The 17,733-nt window shown below is 40.2% G+C and overlaps 1 long non-coding RNA gene across 1 annotated transcript in view; it reads right to left on the reverse strand.

The window, feature by feature from the left end:
- The window catches only part of LOC129013093 (uncharacterized), a 32,225-nt gene extending 15,072 nt beyond the window's left edge, over window positions 1–17,153 (reverse strand). The window contains exons 1-2 of the long non-coding RNA XR_008493767.2: window positions 16,863–17,153; window positions 9,616–9,712 (exon numbers count right to left, since the gene is read on the reverse strand). This is a non-coding gene — a long non-coding RNA (uncharacterized LOC129013093). The remainder of the gene's footprint in view (window positions 1–9,615; window positions 9,713–16,862) is intronic.
- Window positions 17,154–17,733: the final 580 nt, after the last annotated feature.

The raw sequence follows: 17,733 nt of genomic DNA on the forward strand, positions 1-17,733 counted from the left end.
TCAAAATAGAGCAACAGTGGCTATACTAATATCAGACCAAGTAGACTTTAAATCAAAGACTGTTACAAGAGGCAAAGAAGGACATTATGTAATGATAAAATGGTCAACTGGCTAAGAAGATATAACTTACAAATATTTATGTACCAAACATCAGAGCTCCTAAACATATGAAGCAAAATTTGGCAGAATTAAAAGGAGAAAGGTCACTTTCATAATGAATAGAACAACCAAATCACATCAATAACATCAGTAAGAGGACTTGAACAACACTATAGACCAATTGAACATAACAGATATAAGCAGAACACTCCATCCAACAACAGCAGAATATAAATTCTTCTTGCATGCATGTGGAACATTCTCCAGGAGAGACTATAAATTAGGCCACAGAACAAGTTTTAGCAAATTCAATAACATTGATATCACACAAAGAATGTTTTCAGCCAGGCATGGTGGCTCATACCTGTAATCCCAGTACTTTGGGAGGCCGAGGCAGGAGGATTGCTTGAGCCCAGGAGTTTAAAACCAGCCTGGGCAACATGGTGAAACCCTGTCTCTACCAAAAATACAAAACTTAGTTGGGTGTGGTGGTGCATGCCTATAGTCCCTATAGTATATGCCTATAGTCAAGAGGCTAAGGCAGGAGGATCACTTGAGCCTGGGAGGCAGAGGTTGCAGTGAGCTGAGATCTTGCCACTGCACTCCAGCCTGGGCAACAGAGCAAGACCCTGTCTCAAAAAAAAAAAAAAAAAAAAAGACGTTCACATGGATAACTGTAAAAAAAAACCACAAATGTACAAATGTGTGGAAATTAAACAACACACTCTTAAACAACCAATGTGCCAAAAAATAAATCATAAGAGGAATTAGAAAATACCTTGAGAAAACTGCAAATGAAAACACAACATACAAAAACTTACAGGATGCAGTGAAAACAGTGTTAAGAGGGAAGTTGTATGGCAGACACATGTGACAGCAATAACTCAAGCATACCCTGAGAATGACCCTATGGTCTAGGAAGAATGTGTGTTCAGAGTTTCAAGCTAAGGAATTCAAGAGTGGCCAACCTGGAAATTCACTCCTTAACTATGAAGAACATCCAAACCCCTGGTCCATCCCTTCGAATGTAGGCTGTACAGGGGATCAAGGCCCTTTGTTTTGAGTTAAATGGATGTTACCAAGTGGAGGTTGTTAAGTGGAGGTTGCTAAATGAAAATGTGGTATAACATGCATGATTTATACAAATTGGGGTGGTTTGCCTGTCCAGCTCACTGTTCCTGGACCACTGTGTGCGTAAGTCCCCAATAAACCCTATGTCTTGTTCACTGGATCTGGTCTCTTCTTCAGCCTCTGTGAATCAATATGAATCAATGGAATCAATATGGGTCCAGCACAACAGAAGTTTATAGCTGTAAACGTGTACATCAAAAAAGAATAAAGATCTCAAATCAACAATCTAACTTTACACTCAGAAACTAGAAAAAGAAGAACTAAACCCAAAGCTATGAGAAGGAACAGTAATATGATTAGAGCAGAGGTAAACAAAGTAAAGAATAGAAAAACAATAGGAAAAATCAATACAATTAAGAATTTGTATCTGAAAAGATCAACAAAATGGACAGGCCATTAACTAGATCTACTAAAAAAAAAAAGAGAAGACTCACATAACAAAATCTTTTAAAGGGGGTACATTACAATCAATATGACAGAAATGAAAGGAATTATAATACTATGAACAATTTTCACCAACAAACTGGATAATCTAGGGAAACAGATAAATTCCTAGAAAGATACAACCTACCAAGACTGAATCAAATACTGAATAAATAGATAATATGAAAGATCAATAACAAGATGTTGAATTCGTGATCAAAAACCTCTAAACAAAGAAATGTATAGGACCAGAGGGCTTCACTAGAGAATTCTATCAGACATTTAAAGAATTAACACCAATTCTTCTGAAATTCTTCTAAGAAATGGCAGATGGGGAATACTTCCGAGCTCATTCTATAAGGCTATGAGGCTAGCATTACCCCTGAGACCAAAGCCAAAAAAAAAAAAAAAGCCACCAGAAAAGAAAACTATAGACCAATATCCTGGAGGAATATTAATGCAAAAATCCTCGAGAGAATACTAGCAAACTGAATTCAGTCAGATGTTAAAAAAAAATTACACACCATAGCCCAGTGGGATTTACTTCTGAAATGTAAGAATACTTCAACATATAAAAATCAACCCATGTAATACACCACTTAACAGAAGGAAAAGGGAAAAACACATGATCATCTCAATGCAGAAAAAGCATTTGACAAAATTCAACATACTTTCATGATTAAAAAAAAAACTCAACAAACTAGGAATAGAAGGAAACTGCCTCAACAAAACAAAGGTCATTTATGAAAAGCTCACAGCTAAATCATACTCAGTGGTGAAATACTGAAAACTTTTCCTCTAAGATGAGGAACAAGACAAGGATTTCTACTCTCTCCACTTCTATTCAACATAGATTGCCAATCCTAGCCAAAGCAATTAGGTAAGAAAAAGAAATAAAAGTTATCAAAATTAGAAAGAGAGAAGTAAAATTACCTCTGTTCACAGATGACATTTTATACATAGAAAACCCTAAGGACTACACACACACACACACACACACACACACACACACACGCACACAGAGAGAGAGAGAAAGAGAGACAAAATCTATTAGAACTAATCAATAAATTTAGCAACATTGCAGGATACTAAATTAACACACAAAAGTCAGTTGCATTTCTATACACTAACAATGAACAATTTGAAAAGGAAATTAAGAAAACAATTCCATTTATAATAACATCAAAAACAAAAAAATATTTAGGAATAAAATGAACTAAGAAGGTGAAAGACTTGTACACTAAAAACTATAAAACATTGCTGAAAAGAGTAAAGAAGATAGAAATAAATAGAAAGGCATTTGTTGTTCATGGTTGGAAGACTTAATACTATTTAGATGTTCCTACTATCCAAAGCAATGTATAGCTTCAATGCAAACGCTATCAAATCCTAATGGCATTTTTTGTAGAAATGGAAAAATCCATCCTAAAATTCATATGGAATATCAAGAGACCTCAAATAACAAAAAAAAAAAATTGAAAAAGAACAAATTTGGAGAACTCAAACTTTCCGATTTACAAACATATTATAAAGCAACAGTAATCAAAACAGTGTGGTATTGGCATAAAGACAGACAAAACAACGAAATAGAATATGGAGCCTAGAAATAAACCATCATGTATACGGTCAAATGATCTTTGACAAGAATGACAAAACCACTCAATGGGGGAATGGCAGTCTTCAACAAATGGTGATGGGAAAACTGGATATCCACATGCAAAAGAATGAAGTTGGGAACCTGTCTCACACTATATACAAAAATTAACTCAAAATAGATTAAAGATTTGAACATGAGATTTAAAACTATAAAACTCTTAGAAGAAAACATAGGGAAAAATCTCTTAACGTTAGTCTTGGCAATGATTTCTGAAATATGACTCCCAAAGCACAGATAACTAAAGCAAAAATAGACAGTTGGGATTACATCAAACTTAACTTTTGTGCATCAAAAGTCAGAATCAACATAGTGAAAAGGACATCTATAAAATGAGATAAAATATTTGCAAATCATTATCTAATTAGGGCTTAATAGCCAGAATATATAAAGAACCCCTACAGCTCAACAACAAAAAATCAAATAACTCAACTAAAAATGGGCAAAGGACTTGGATAGATGTTTCTCTAAAGGTGATATAAAAATGACCAGCAAGCATATGAAAAGATGTTCAACATCACTGTTTATCTGAGAAATGCAAATCAAAACCACAGTGAGATATTACTGAGCACCCAGTAATATTTGGCTACTAGCCAAAAAACAAACAAAAAAAACCTCAGAAAATAACAAATGTTGATAAGGATGTGGAGAAATTGGAACACTTGTGCACTGTTGGTAGATTGTAAAATGGTGCAACTACTATGGTAAACAGTTTAGTATGGATTTTCCTCACCAAATTAAAAATAAAATTATCGTATGATCCAACACTCCAGCTTCTGGGTATAAATCCAAAACAACTGAAAGCAAGGTCTTGAAGAGCTATTTGTACCCCCATGTTCACAACAGCACTATTTACAATAGCCAAAAGGTGAAAGCAATCCAAATATCCATCAACAGATGAACAGATAAGCAAAAGTATTACATACAATTAAATATTATTCAGGGCCAGGCGCAGGTTCATGCCTGTAATCCCAGCACTTTGGGAGGCCAAGGTGGGTGGATCACAAGGTCAGGAGTTCGAGACCAACCTGGCCAACATGGTGAAACCCCATCTCTACTAAAAATACAAAAATTAGCTGGGCATGGAGGCACACGCCTGTAATCCCAGCTACTTGGGAGGCTGAGGCAGGAGAACCCGAGGCGGAGGTTGCAGTGAGCCGAGATCGCGCCACTGCACTTCATCTCGAAAGACAGAGTGAAACTCCATCTCAAAAAAAAAAACAAAAACAAAAAACTGCCTCGCCTTACACATTGAGGTAGTATTGTAAGGATCTAAATGAGGCTAAAATGCTTGATAAGCCACAAAGTACTAAATGAACTTATGTCATTATGAATGTGACATACTGGCCGGGCGCAGTGGCTCAAACCTGTAATCCCAGCACTTTGCGAGGCCGAGGCGGGCAGATCACGAGGTCAGGAGATGGAGACCATCCTGGCTAACAAAGTGAAACCCCATCTCTACTAAAAATACAAAAAAAAAATTAGCCGAGCGTGGTGGCAGGTGCCTGTAGTCCCAGCTACTTGGGAGGCTGAGGCAGGAGAATGGCGTGAACCCGGGAGGCGGAGTTTGCAGTGAGCCAAGATCGTGCCACTGCACTCCAGCCTGGGTGACAGACTGAGACTCTGTCTCAAAAAAAAAAAAAAAAAAACCCAGAAAGAAATAAAATCATTGAGGAGAAAGGATATCTGCCTGAACAGGTTTTTAACGCAGATAAAAGTGCCCTATTTAAAAATTAAATGCCACAAAGGACATTTATTAGTAAGGAAGGGAAGTGAGCACAATAATTTAAGGCAGGAAGGGATAGGCTAACTCTACTGTTTTATGGAGATGCAGATGGGTTTGTAATCATGACTGCCCTTACCTATAAACCTGCTAACCCCTGAGCCTTGAAAGGAAAAGATAACACCAGCTGCCAATCTTTTGGTTGATAAGAAGGCCTGGATAATGAGAACCCTTTTTCTGGATTGGGTCCACTGATGCTTTGTCCCCGAAGTCAGAAAGCACCTTGCCAGTAATGGACTGCCTTTTAAAGTTCCTTTGATATTGGACATTGCCCCTGGCCACTCAGAACCCTATGAGTTCAACACTAAAGGTGTTAAAGTGGCCTACTTGCCCACACACACAATGTTGCTAATTTCACCTCTAGATAAGGGGGTCATAAGGACTTTCAAAGATTATTAAATATGGTACTCTATGGAAAGGATTGTTAGTGCTGAGGAAGAAACCCCCAACAGAGAGAACATCATGAAAGTCTAGAAGAATTACACCATTGCAGATGTCATCAGTGTTACAGAAAAAGCTGTGAAAGTTACCAAGCCTGGAACAATAAATTTCTGCTGGAGAAAATTGTGTCCAGATGCTGTGCATGACTTCATGAGAATTCCAGCAGAGCCAATCGAGGAAATCATGAAAAGAGACTGTGGATATGGCAAAAAAAAAAAAAAAAAAAAAGTAGGGGATAAAGAGTTTCAAGATATGGATCTCAGAGAAATTCAACAGTGATTAAATACCAAACCAGAGGAATTAATAAAGATGACTTGATGGAGCTGAGTGCTTCCAAATCAGTGCTAGATGATGAGGGAGAAGACATAGTAGAAGAAGCAGTGCCAGAAAATTAATTGACGCTAGAAAGTCTGGGAGAAGGTTTCCAATTATTCAAGACTGTCTTTGACTTCTTTCACCACATGGACCCTTCCATGATATAGGCACTGAAACTACAGCAAATGATTGAAGAACCATTGGTGCCACAGGGAAACACTTTTAGAAAAACAGAAAAGCAAAAATGTCAGATAAAAATTATGATGTATTTCCATAGAGTGAAACCAAGTGTGTCTGCCTTTCTTACCTCCCTTCCGTCTCCTCCACCACTTCCTCCTCTCCCACGCCTGAGACAGCAAGACCAATACCTCTTCTTCTTCCTCCTCAGCTTACTCAGTATAAAGATTGTAAGGATGAAGGCCTTTATGATAATCCACTTCTACTTAATGAATAGCAAATAGATTTTCTCTTCCTTGCAATTTTCTTAATAACATTAGCTTTTCTGTAGCTTACTTTATTGTAAGAATACAGTATATAAAACATACAACACAAAATATGTGTTAATCAACTGTTTATGTGTTGTCATAAAGCTTCTGGTCAACAGTAGGCTCTCAGTTAAGTTTTGGGGGAGTCAAAAATTGTTCGAGGATTTTTGACTGCACAGAGGTCGGCACACCTAACCACCTCCCCCAATCTTTAAGGGTCAACTGTACATCAGAAGTGATGATATATCACTTCCAAGACTCAGTTTTAAAAGATTATGGATCTCTTAGATCTCTTGTCCTGGGAGAAGCTGGGTACCATATTGTGAGGACACTCAGGGCCTATGATGCAGTAGATCATCAAGATGCCAAGATGTTCAGCCAATAGCCAGCAAGGAATAGAGGCTTGCCAACAATTATGCGACTGAGGCTGGAGCTGGAATCTCTTCTAGTGGAGCCTTCAGATAACGTCAGTCCTGGCCAACAGCTGGACTGCAACATCTTAAAATAACTTTAGCCAAAACTACACAACCAAGAGACTCCTACAGAGACCATGAGATTGTCTGAAAATGATAAATGATATTTTAAGCTGCTAAGTTTGGGGGTAATGTGTTACACAGCAACAGATAACTAAGATATCTCTCTAGCAATTCTGTAGGAAAAAAAGTAGTGTGATTGGTGGGATTGGGGGATTTAAAAAAGACTGCTAAAATGTTAAATGCCTGCTAACGGAAACCCAAGGTTACAGGATCAGAGTTTCATATAAATTTATGAGGAACAAGACAATGACCAAAAAAATCTACATATAACCAACAGCAGAGCCAGTCTTAGCACTTGGCCAAATAGGCTGCTGCCAAGTAGATAGAATTTGAGAGTTAAAAGTTCCAATTACCCTTAATTAGCCTGAAATTTTACCATTAGAGATTAATGTCATTGAACCTTATAGCATCAGGTCTTTAAAGTTCTCCTGGAAGGGATTATATCTTAAAATAGTATTTATAATAGGATTACGACAGAAGACGAAAATCTAACTAATGAATGGTTCATCTGAAGAGACTTTTAATACAAGGACTATTTATATAAGTGTGGGCATGGTTAAAGAAACCAAGATAGAATGTTGAGGTTTCCAGAGATTAGCAAGAGAGGGAAGATATTTAGGCAAAAAAAGAAGGAAGGAAGGAAGGAAGGAGGGAGGGAGGAGGGAGGGAGGGAAGGAAGGAAGGAGAGAGAAAGAGAAAAGAAAGAAAAAGAAAGAAAGAGAGAAAGAAAAAGAAAGAAAGAGAGAGGAAGAGAGAGAGGAAGGAAGGAAAGGAAAGGAAAGGAAGAAAGAAAGACAGACAGACAGACAGAAAGAAAGAAAGAAAGAAAGAAAGAAAGAAAGAAAGAGAAAAGAAGGGAAGGGAAGAAGGGAAGGGAAGGGAAAGAGAGAGAGAAATAAATTGTATTACCAGAACCCATTAAGAGGTAGACTCAAGGACGAAGGGCCCCCCAGTTATAATAGTGATAAAAAAATCAACCGCTGCCAAAACCTTGGTGCCAAAGCAGGGAGGAAGTGGGAAAAAAATGTTAATCTGTCTTCTCTCATCCTCCGGTCTCATGTTGGTGCCTCCCTTTTGCCAAAGCTGACCCTCAATAAGAGGGCAAAGAGCCTAGTTGGTGCAGAGGTCAACCTCCCAGGACATAAAGCCAACAGAAAAAACAGGGAATGGACAGCAGAGGGTGGCACAGTGTTGGAGCATCTTTGGATTGGAGAGAATCAAAGATCATCCAGGATGATCATCCAGGCATTCTGCAGAGATCCTCTTTATTGCAGGAATACCAAAAACTCTAAGGGAGGCAAAAAGCCTGACCTTTGGGGTAAGGCAGACCTGCTTCCAAGCTGTGTGACCTTGGTCAAATTACCGAACCTCTGAAAACCTCAGGCTTCTTCTAAGCTGAGCCTCAGAATAACAACCTCATGGTTATAGGTGAAATTAAGTGATATACACAAAGGTGTGGAGACTGGCCTTCTCCCTGACAGGTAAGCTACTGACTTAGTTAAATATGAAAGATTTAATGCATCAGAGTCACACTGCAACCTAACTTTTCAACTAGTTGAGTGGTTCATCAAAACATCTTTGTTACTACTTAAATACCCATTGACTGAGGCCTGATGAAATACATTCTGATGCACTCATAAAAACACATACTATATAGCTATATTTTAAAATGTAGCAGTTCTGTATACTGAAATATAGTGATTTCCAAGACAATAGTTATGATTGAAGATATATTACATTGAAAGCTAGAGAGATAGATTATCTCTGGAGTGACACATAAAAAACAAGTAATAGCGGATGCCATTTGGAAAGATTTTGGAGGGCTGGGGCCAGGGGAGAAGGAACACATAGTATTTTTAATATATATTCCATTATATAGAGTACTGTTTGAATTTTTTCCCATGTACCTATACTATCCTTAAAAAAAAAATTTAAAAGGCCAGGTGCAGTGGCTCACGCCTGTAATCCCAGCACTTTGGGAGGCAGAGGCAGGCGGGTCACTTGAGGTCAGGAGTTTGAGACTAGCCTGACCAACATGGCGATACCCCATCTCTACTAAAAATACAAAAATTAGCCAGGGATACTGGCACATGCCTGTAATCCCAACTACTTGTGAGGCTGAGGTGGGAGGATCACTTGAACTCGGGAGTTGGAGGTTACAGTGATGACACCCCTGCACTGCAGCCTGGGGTGACAGGGTGAAACTCCATTTCAAAAAAAAAAAACCTTCCTTGACACCAAGAGTCTTTAGAGTTGGTGTCTTGTATTCTTCTATTTTTTCCATTTATTCCACAACCATTACAGAATGCTTGCTAATATATACACTAGGTGCTTGGCTACAAAAAGAATAAGACACAATCCCTGCTTTCAAATAGCTACAGGCTAGTTGTAGAGACAAAAAAGCAAGCAGATAACCATTATGCAGTGTAATGAGTATGGCTTATCTTATTTTCCTTATTTAAAATGTGAAGACATACACACACATCCAATTCCACTTAAGCTCTTTTCCCACTGCAATTATCACATTCTAACAGCCTATGTAATTTATTTATTTATGATGTTTATTTTCAGTCTTCCCTCATTCTACAAAGGTGACAATTTTTGCCTTTTTAATTCATTGATCTCCAACACCTAAAACAGTGAAATATTTCAATAGAAGTTTGTTGAATGAATGTTGAATAAATAAGTGCTATGCAGTATAAAAGCATGAAAAGGGAGCTACCAGAACATAACAGAATGAACACCAACCTTGTATATGGAAGTCAGTGGGACTTCATAGTGGAAGTGACATTTGTGCCAGGTCTTTTGGCAAATCTGGGTGACTTTGACTGGAAGACCTAATATTCTAAGAGCAAGCAAATGAGAAATACAGAAACACGAAACATGTAGGAAACAGTAAGTACAAAGGCATAGAGATATAAGAATAGTACATCTGGAAAACTAAACATATGGCAATAAATATTGGTTGTTGATAACTGTGTAAGCTGGGTGATAGGTTCTTAAAGATTCATTATGCTACTCTTTTTTGTGTGTATGTTTAAATTTGTCCATAACACAAAGTTAAGAATAAATTAATAAACTATGTTTTAATGAGTATAAAAGAATAGAAAAAAGAATTTCTCTCTTCCAGTGTCTATATATAAATCTCAGAGAAAACTCTGATTGCCTCTACTTGGTCCATGTGCTTCTCCCTGAAACCAATCACTATGGTGTAGGAAGACAGAATAACATAATGGGCTCAAACCTGGAATAGGTACTAGCAAGTGGGGGGAAGTGACAGGGGCAGTGTAGGGAGCTAGAGGACACCATGATTGACAGTTCCACTCGACCACATGGAATAGGGGAAAGCAGAGTGTCCTAAGGAAGGTTAGTAGCTGATCCAAATAAATGATATCATGGCCCCAAGGAGGTCTTCAACTGATACTGGAGATGAGGCAGTCAGAGAATGGATTGGGTGGTAGGAGACAATGGAGATAGGTAGAGAGGCCTTATTTTTCTAAATAAGGTCAGGCTGAATCAGGCTCTGGAATCATAGAGAAATTTGTTGTTGGGTTGGGGTTGTGAGCAGAAGGTAGAATGAATGAAAATACGAATCTCACATTAGCTCCATCTGGACACAAAATACTCAAAAATCTCCTGCTTTCCCATAGAGGGATATTTGAAGATTGAATATGGATAACAACTTTTAATGAAAATGCTATAATTTTTCAGGTAAATTGTAATGTTTGATGCAATTAGAAAAACATCCCCAGAATAGCTTTGATTTGGTTGTCATGTAACCAAACCCTGAATAGCTTAGCTTAGTACAAAAGATATTCAAATACATGTCTCACATATGCTCAAGAGATTGAGCTGAAAGAAGAGACAAAGCAGCACAAGCCATCTGTTTAGAAGGTATGCAAGCTCCAGAGTGAGTGTGGAGAGAAAGGGGCCTCCAGTCTTCCAACACCAGTGGGTAGCAGAAGAGTCAAAGACTCCAAGAGGCAGAAACAAGATCCAGAACTGGGGCAGACACAATGCTTGAAGCCTGTAAAGGAACATTGTGCCTTCTACTGTTGACCATGCAAAGGTCTTTCCCTCAAAACAGTTCCACACACTTCTCTAGGAAATCTTCCAGCATATCTCAGCAGTAATGAGCTGTTCCGCTAGTGGTGTGAGCATCCACAGGATTCACTGGTGTGTGTTCAAGGCTAGCTTGTCAGGAAAGAAGAGACAGGTTTTGATGACATTGGGCCAAAGTACCATGAGTACTAGAAACTTGCCGTGTGGCCCAGTCATCTTTCTGCTTTGTGAGGTTCATGAAGAATCCATATATGCATGTGCCACTGACAGATGAGAAATTAAAATACCACTTTACAGTTACCTGAATAAATGCCCAATTTCTTAGTGTAGAACTCTTTTAAAAACAAAGTTAGAGGCCAGGCACAGTGGCTCATGCCTGTAGTCCCAACACTTTGGGAGTCTGAGGTGGGCGGATCACTTGAGGTCAGGAGTTCGAGACCAGCCTGGCCAACATAGTGAAAGTCCCTCTCTACTAAAATACAAAAATTAGCCGGGAGTGGTGGCATGTGCCTGCAATCCCAGCTACTCGGGAGGCTGAGGCACAAGAATTGCTTGAACCAGGGAGGCAGAGGTTGCAGTTAGCCAAGATCACGCCACTGCACTCCAGCCTGGGTGAGATTAAGACTCGGTCTCTGAAAAAACAAAACAAAAAACAAAGTTAGAGCAAGCAGCCTATACTAAAGGCCTACAAGGGCCTTCGTCTCCCTGTGACATACCAAAATCTCACTTTCTTTCCTGCCACATTAGACAAGATGCAAGCAAAATATGTACACTTAGCTATGCATTTGAGGAAGAGAAAAACATGGCCAGATCCCAAGGGAAGGCCCTGATTCAGCTTACCTATTCCTGCTGCATTAAGAGAAAGCTGAATGGAGGTTCATAACTCTGCTCATGTTAAACATGGATCAATTGATTCCCTAGAATCTGGCCAATCTGTAAACAACCCCTCTCTGGGAAAAGCTGAAGATTAGGAAAGAAGGGAAGATACTGAGCCTCCTGTTGGAAGTAAATTCTCAATGCCGCCAAGTGAAAATAGCACTCAGGCAAAAGTTTTCTCAGCAAGGCAATTTACTTCTATAGAAGGCTGCGTCTCACAGATGGAGCAACGGCAAGAGCACACCGGACAAGGGAGGGTAAGGGGGTCTTATTCCTAATGCAGCTAGTCCCTACCTCTATGTCTTTCCCCTATTGGCTAGGGTTGGACCACAAAGTCTAAGCTAATTCCAATTGCCTATTTTAAAGAGAGTGAGGGTACAAGCTGGAGTGGCAAGGTGAGTAGTTTCCATGGGAAGGACAGTTACAGAGCAGATGACTAAGAATGACTAAGGACAGAACAGGTGACTAAGGATGACTACAGACAAAAGAGGTGACAGAGGCTAGGAGGGGGTTGTTTACTGAAACTAGGGGCAAAGAGGCATAAAGAACAAGGAAGTTACACTTTAAAATGGAAAACAAAGAACAGGGAAGCTAAACATACTGACATATTGGTTCTTTGAAGAGGAACTCAGAACTCATTGTACTTAACAATTTTTCTCCCTCTTGAATTTTAAAGGGAGTTAACAGGCTAAACTTTGAAGAGGAATTTACTGTATCCTACACTCCCTTCCCTCTAAACACTTGCTCCTCAAAATGTGGTCCATGGACCAGCAATATCGGCAGCACCTGACAGCTTGTTAGAAACATAATCTTGGGGCCAGACGCAGTGGCTCACACCTGTAATCCCAGCACTTTGGGAGGCCGAGGTAGGTGGATCACAAGGTCAGTAGATCAAGACACAGTGAAACCCCGTCTCTACTAAAAATACAAAAAAATTAGCCAGGCATGGTGGCATGTGCCTGTAGTACCAGCTACTCGGGAGGCTGAGGCAGGAGAATTGCTTGAACCCGGGAGGCAGAGGTTGCAGTGAGCCGAGATCATGCCATTGTACTCCAACCTGGGTGACAGAGTGAGATTCTGTCTCAAAATAAGAAAAAAAAAAAAAAAAAGAAACATAATCTTGGGCCCCAGCCTAAATTAACAGAGTCAGAAAACTGCATTTTAATAAGATCTCCAAGCAATTCATATACACATTAAAGTTTGAGAAGCACTGAGATTATTTTTTATATTTTTTGTATTTTTTTATTTCAATCGCTTTTGGGGTACAAGTGGTTTTTTGTTACATGAATTGTATAGCGGTGAATTCTGAGATTTTAGTGCACCCATCACCCAAGTAGTATACATTGTACCTAATGTATAGTTTGTTTGTTTTTTTTTTATCCCTAGGCCCTCCCCACTCTCCCCATTCTGAGTCTCTAAAGTCCACTATACCACTCTGTATGCCTTTGCGTACTCATAGCTTGGCTCCCACTTATATATGAGAACATACGGTTTTTGGTTTTCCACTTTTATGTTACTTCACTTAGAATAATGGCCTCTGGCTCCATCCAAGTTGCTGCAAAAGATGTTATTTCATTCCTTTTAACAGCTTAGCAGTATTCCATGGTATATACATACCACACTTTATTTATCTACTCATTAGTCAATGGGAACATAGGTTGCTTCCACATCTTTGCAATTGTGAACTGTGCTGCTATAAACATGCATGGAGAAGCACTGAGTTTCTGACTCTGAAGTTCATGCTCAGATTTTCTGTCATTTGGGTCTTTTCTCACTTCCTAAAATAGTGCTCTGCATACGGCCAATGGTTAATGAAAGAACGTTTAAGAAATTCTTGTTGGCATTTATTTAATTCCATTTGAAGGAAGAAGACCATTTCTGGGAAGCGAAAACACGTTTACCAATGAGTGGCTTAAACAGACAGAAGCATACTAACAACAAGCAAACAGAACAGTTCTAGACATACACAGACAACTCTGTGGAGCGGCACAGATGGGTATAGTAATTCTACTCTCACTCCATGCTACTGCTCTTAATATTCCCTCCCTTCCTCATTCATGCTCGCCTTTATCGGACCTACTACTAAGCTCTCGTGCTGAGTTCTGCTTCATACACAGGTTAGTAACGCATGGGTTACATGTTTCTCATAGCCGTGTCCTCAAACCCAAAATCTAAGAGTGAGATACTGCACCATTAAGCCAGCACACAGTGGGAAAATAAAAAGCAATTTGGCATGTCAATATTTCTTACCTTTAAATGGTTGTGGCCACTGTGACCCAATTCATGTCTTATTTCTGACAGGAGCCAAATCCCAGGACTGGGTCTTCATCCAATATTTGCCTCCTGTAGCCTGTCCTATCTAAGTTATTTTAAGGACTGGTAACAACAAAAATTCAGAGTGCCCGACCTCCAATTTCTTCTCTTTGCTCTACCTGATGCAATACCTTAAAGTAAAAAGAGCCGGCAGTTGGCAAATATTTATGAATTAACTGGAGTTCTGCCACAACATTCTTATGGGATCCAACAATGACAGGATTTGAGAGCAATAATTAAAGTTACCATCTGTTGAGCACTTATGATATGCTTCACAACAACCCTATGAAGTAAGTAATAGTCCCATTTAATGAATGAGGAAATTAAGTTTTCAGAAGTTGAATAACTTGCCCAGGAAATAGTCAAGATAGAATTCCAGCTAACGCTTGTCTGAGTCTAGAATCTCTTAACCACTGAACTTATATGATGTCTCACTTGTAAGATACCACTGCAAACGCACTGTGTGAGCAGAGAATCATCTAACCTCTCCAGGGATAATGTGAGGATCAAATAAGATGAAAAAATGTCAAAGCATTTAGGAAAGTAAAGAAATACAAGATATAATTTAGCACGCTAAAATTGTGTCCGACTAAAAGCCCTAGGTTCTCTATAAATGACAACGGTATATGTGAAAAATGTTCACCTTTATAATTAGAGCTATCTCATTTAATTCTATATACATTTTTAATTTATCAAATTAGACAATATTTCTTAAGAGCTCACCCTTGATGTTGGCGTGGTGGTGGTGAAACTAGCACATTGCTGGTGGCAGCACAAGTTAGTACAATCTTTCTGAAAAGCAAGATGACAATGTGTTTCAAGACTTTATTAAAACTCGAAATAATGTTTTGTAAGAAAAAATAAATTAGGAAAAAAATTTAAGTATAAAGATAGTTAAGAGCATAGATTCTGGAACCAAATTTCTTGGATTTAAGTCCCAGCTCCACTACTCATTAGCAGTGTAGTCTCAGGCAAGTCTCTGTGACTTGGTGTCTAAAATGAGGATAACAATAGCACTGATTTCACTAAGTTATTATGAAGATTCAGTAGATTATTATGTTAAGTGCTTAACCCAATGCCTGGCACAATGTAAATACTATATGTAGGTGATATCTATTATTTTTATCTCAGTGTTATTTATAATAGCAAAATCTGTCTGACTATAGAAGAATGCTTAAGTACACTATGGTACACTTACAGTGGAATTTTTTTTTTTTTTTGAGATAGAGTCTCCCCCTGTGGCCCAGGCTGGAGTGCAATGGTATGATCTTGGCTCACTGCAACCTCTGCCTCCCGGGTTCAAGCGTTTCCCCTGCTCAGCCTCCCAAGTAGCTGGGATTACAGGCACCCACCACCACGCCCAGCTGGTTTTTGTATTTTTAGTAGAGATGGGGTTTCACCATGTTAGCCAGGCTGATCTTGAACTTCTAGTCTCAGGTAATCCGCCCACCTCCGCCTCCCAAAGTGCTGAGATTACAGGCATGAGCCACTGCACCCGGCCACTTACAATGGAATATTGTACAGAATATTAAAAATTAGGTTTTAAAAGAATATTTAATTACATATAATGTAAAGTAAAAAGCACAGGAAGCAAGCCTGGGGAACATTGCAAGACCCTGTCTCTACAAAAAAAATAATTAACCTGGGGTGGTGGTGTGCACCTATAGTCGCAACTCCTCAGGAGGCTAAGGTAAGAGGTGAGAGGATCCCTTGAGCCCAGGAGTTTGAGGCTGCAGTGAGCAATTATCATGCCACTGCACTGCAGCTTGGGTGACAGAGAAAGACCCTGACTCAAAAATAAAAAAGAAAAGAAAACAACAACAACAACAAACAGTAAATGAATTGTGTATATTGTTCCATACCACTTATGTTGGCTAAAAGAGCACTTTTTACAAATATAGATGCCTAGAAAACAACCGGTAGGAATTACATCAAAATATTAACAAAGAATACAACTGGGTGTAGACTAGGGGGTTCTTTATACTTTACTGTATTTTCCAAAGTCTCTACAGCAGTGTTTCTCACACTTTAATAGGTAAACAAATCACCCGGTATGCTCGTTAAAATGCAGATTCTGGGTTAGTAGGTGTGGGATTTTCAGATTCTGCACTTCTGATAGGTTCTCCTGTGATGCTGATGATATTGGCCCAAGGTCTACACTTTGAGTAGGAAGGTTTTAAAGCAGCATATCTGAACCAATATACTGGTTAACTGAGACCCACCCTCAGAGTTTCTGATTTCGTAAGTCTGGAGTAGGATCCTAGGATTTGCATTTCTAACTGTTTCCCAGGTGATGCTGACACTGCAGGTCTGGGGACAGCACTCTGACAACCGGTGCTCTAGAATCTTTCTTTTTCTTAACATTAAGGAAGGGAGGGCACTAAAAAATATGTCAGGCTTCTCCATTGCCTCCAAAATCAAATCCAAACTCTTCATCCAAAAGCCCCCATAATCCAACCCAATCATTTCCCACTACTTCTCATTAGGTTATAAAATCAAACCACTATGCCCTAAACAAACCTGAGATTTCAAACATCAGGACTTCCGCTGGATTTCCTCACTCCGGCTATGCCACTTCCTTCAATTTCCTCATGCCATATCCTACCCAGCCTTCAAGGTCCTCAAATGCTATTTACTCCATATAGCCTCCTGATCTACCACTACTCAAAAAGCTACCTCTCCCTCCTCTCCTCAGGGCTGCACAGCACTTTTCGTTCCTCCCCAGTGACAGGCACCATCTGTACCTGGTCCAGCGACTCTACCAGTGGGTGGTGTATCTTCGCCTGTAGACTGGGAGTTTCTTGAGGTCAGGGGAGTGACTTGCCTATCTTTGCCTCTTAGCCTTAGCAGATCCCCAGTAGACAGCTGACACTCAGAACTGACCAAAAGAAGGAAGGAATGGGACCTCCTGAGGAAGGGCACAGAACTGTCCTGTAAATGGAAACTAGACCGGACGCACGCCAAGCCGATGACCCACAGTAACAGGTGTTCTCCATCTCTGATGTCTGTGATTCATCCTGCACAGCTGCGCGCACACAGCACACGCATACACAGGCTCCCAGAATACGGCGCCCCACACGCTGTACAGCACGTCGAGTTCTGGACGCCCCGGCGGCCACACACACCGAGACACACCTCAGCGACAACCTGGATCCACAAAAAGGAGGCCCTGCCCCCTTAAAAAATACTAACACCTTACTGCAAAGAACTAGCAGCTACGGCTTGCGCCTGCGCCCCTTGTTCCCCGCCGCACCTTTTCTTGTAGTTAAGAAATCTATTTCTGCACGCATTTCGTCGCCGCCGCCCCCATCCCTACACACACACCCACACACACACACACACACACTCCCCTTCCCCCTACACCTACCCGCCCCCCCACCTCCTTTCAGACTAGGCGCGTCTCGCAGAGCTGGATTGAATGGGAAAGAGCGGGGCCGTCTTTGTCATTAATCCTCCCCTCCTTCGGGCAAGCCAAGCTTCTTCCGGGTCAGCGACCATCCCCGCCACCCCACTCGGGGCCACGGTCCCCCCGCAGCGCTAGCCCCGGGCCCGCGAGCACCGGCCCCCGCCACCCGCAGGTTGCGGAGGGAGGAGGGCGGGAGCGGGCGGCGCGGA

Source organism: Pongo pygmaeus, chromosome 15 (assembly GCF_028885625.2).
Source record: "Pongo pygmaeus isolate AG05252 chromosome 15, NHGRI_mPonPyg2-v2.0_pri, whole genome shotgun sequence".
NCBI lineage: Eukaryota > Metazoa > Chordata > Mammalia > Primates > Hominidae > Pongo > Pongo pygmaeus.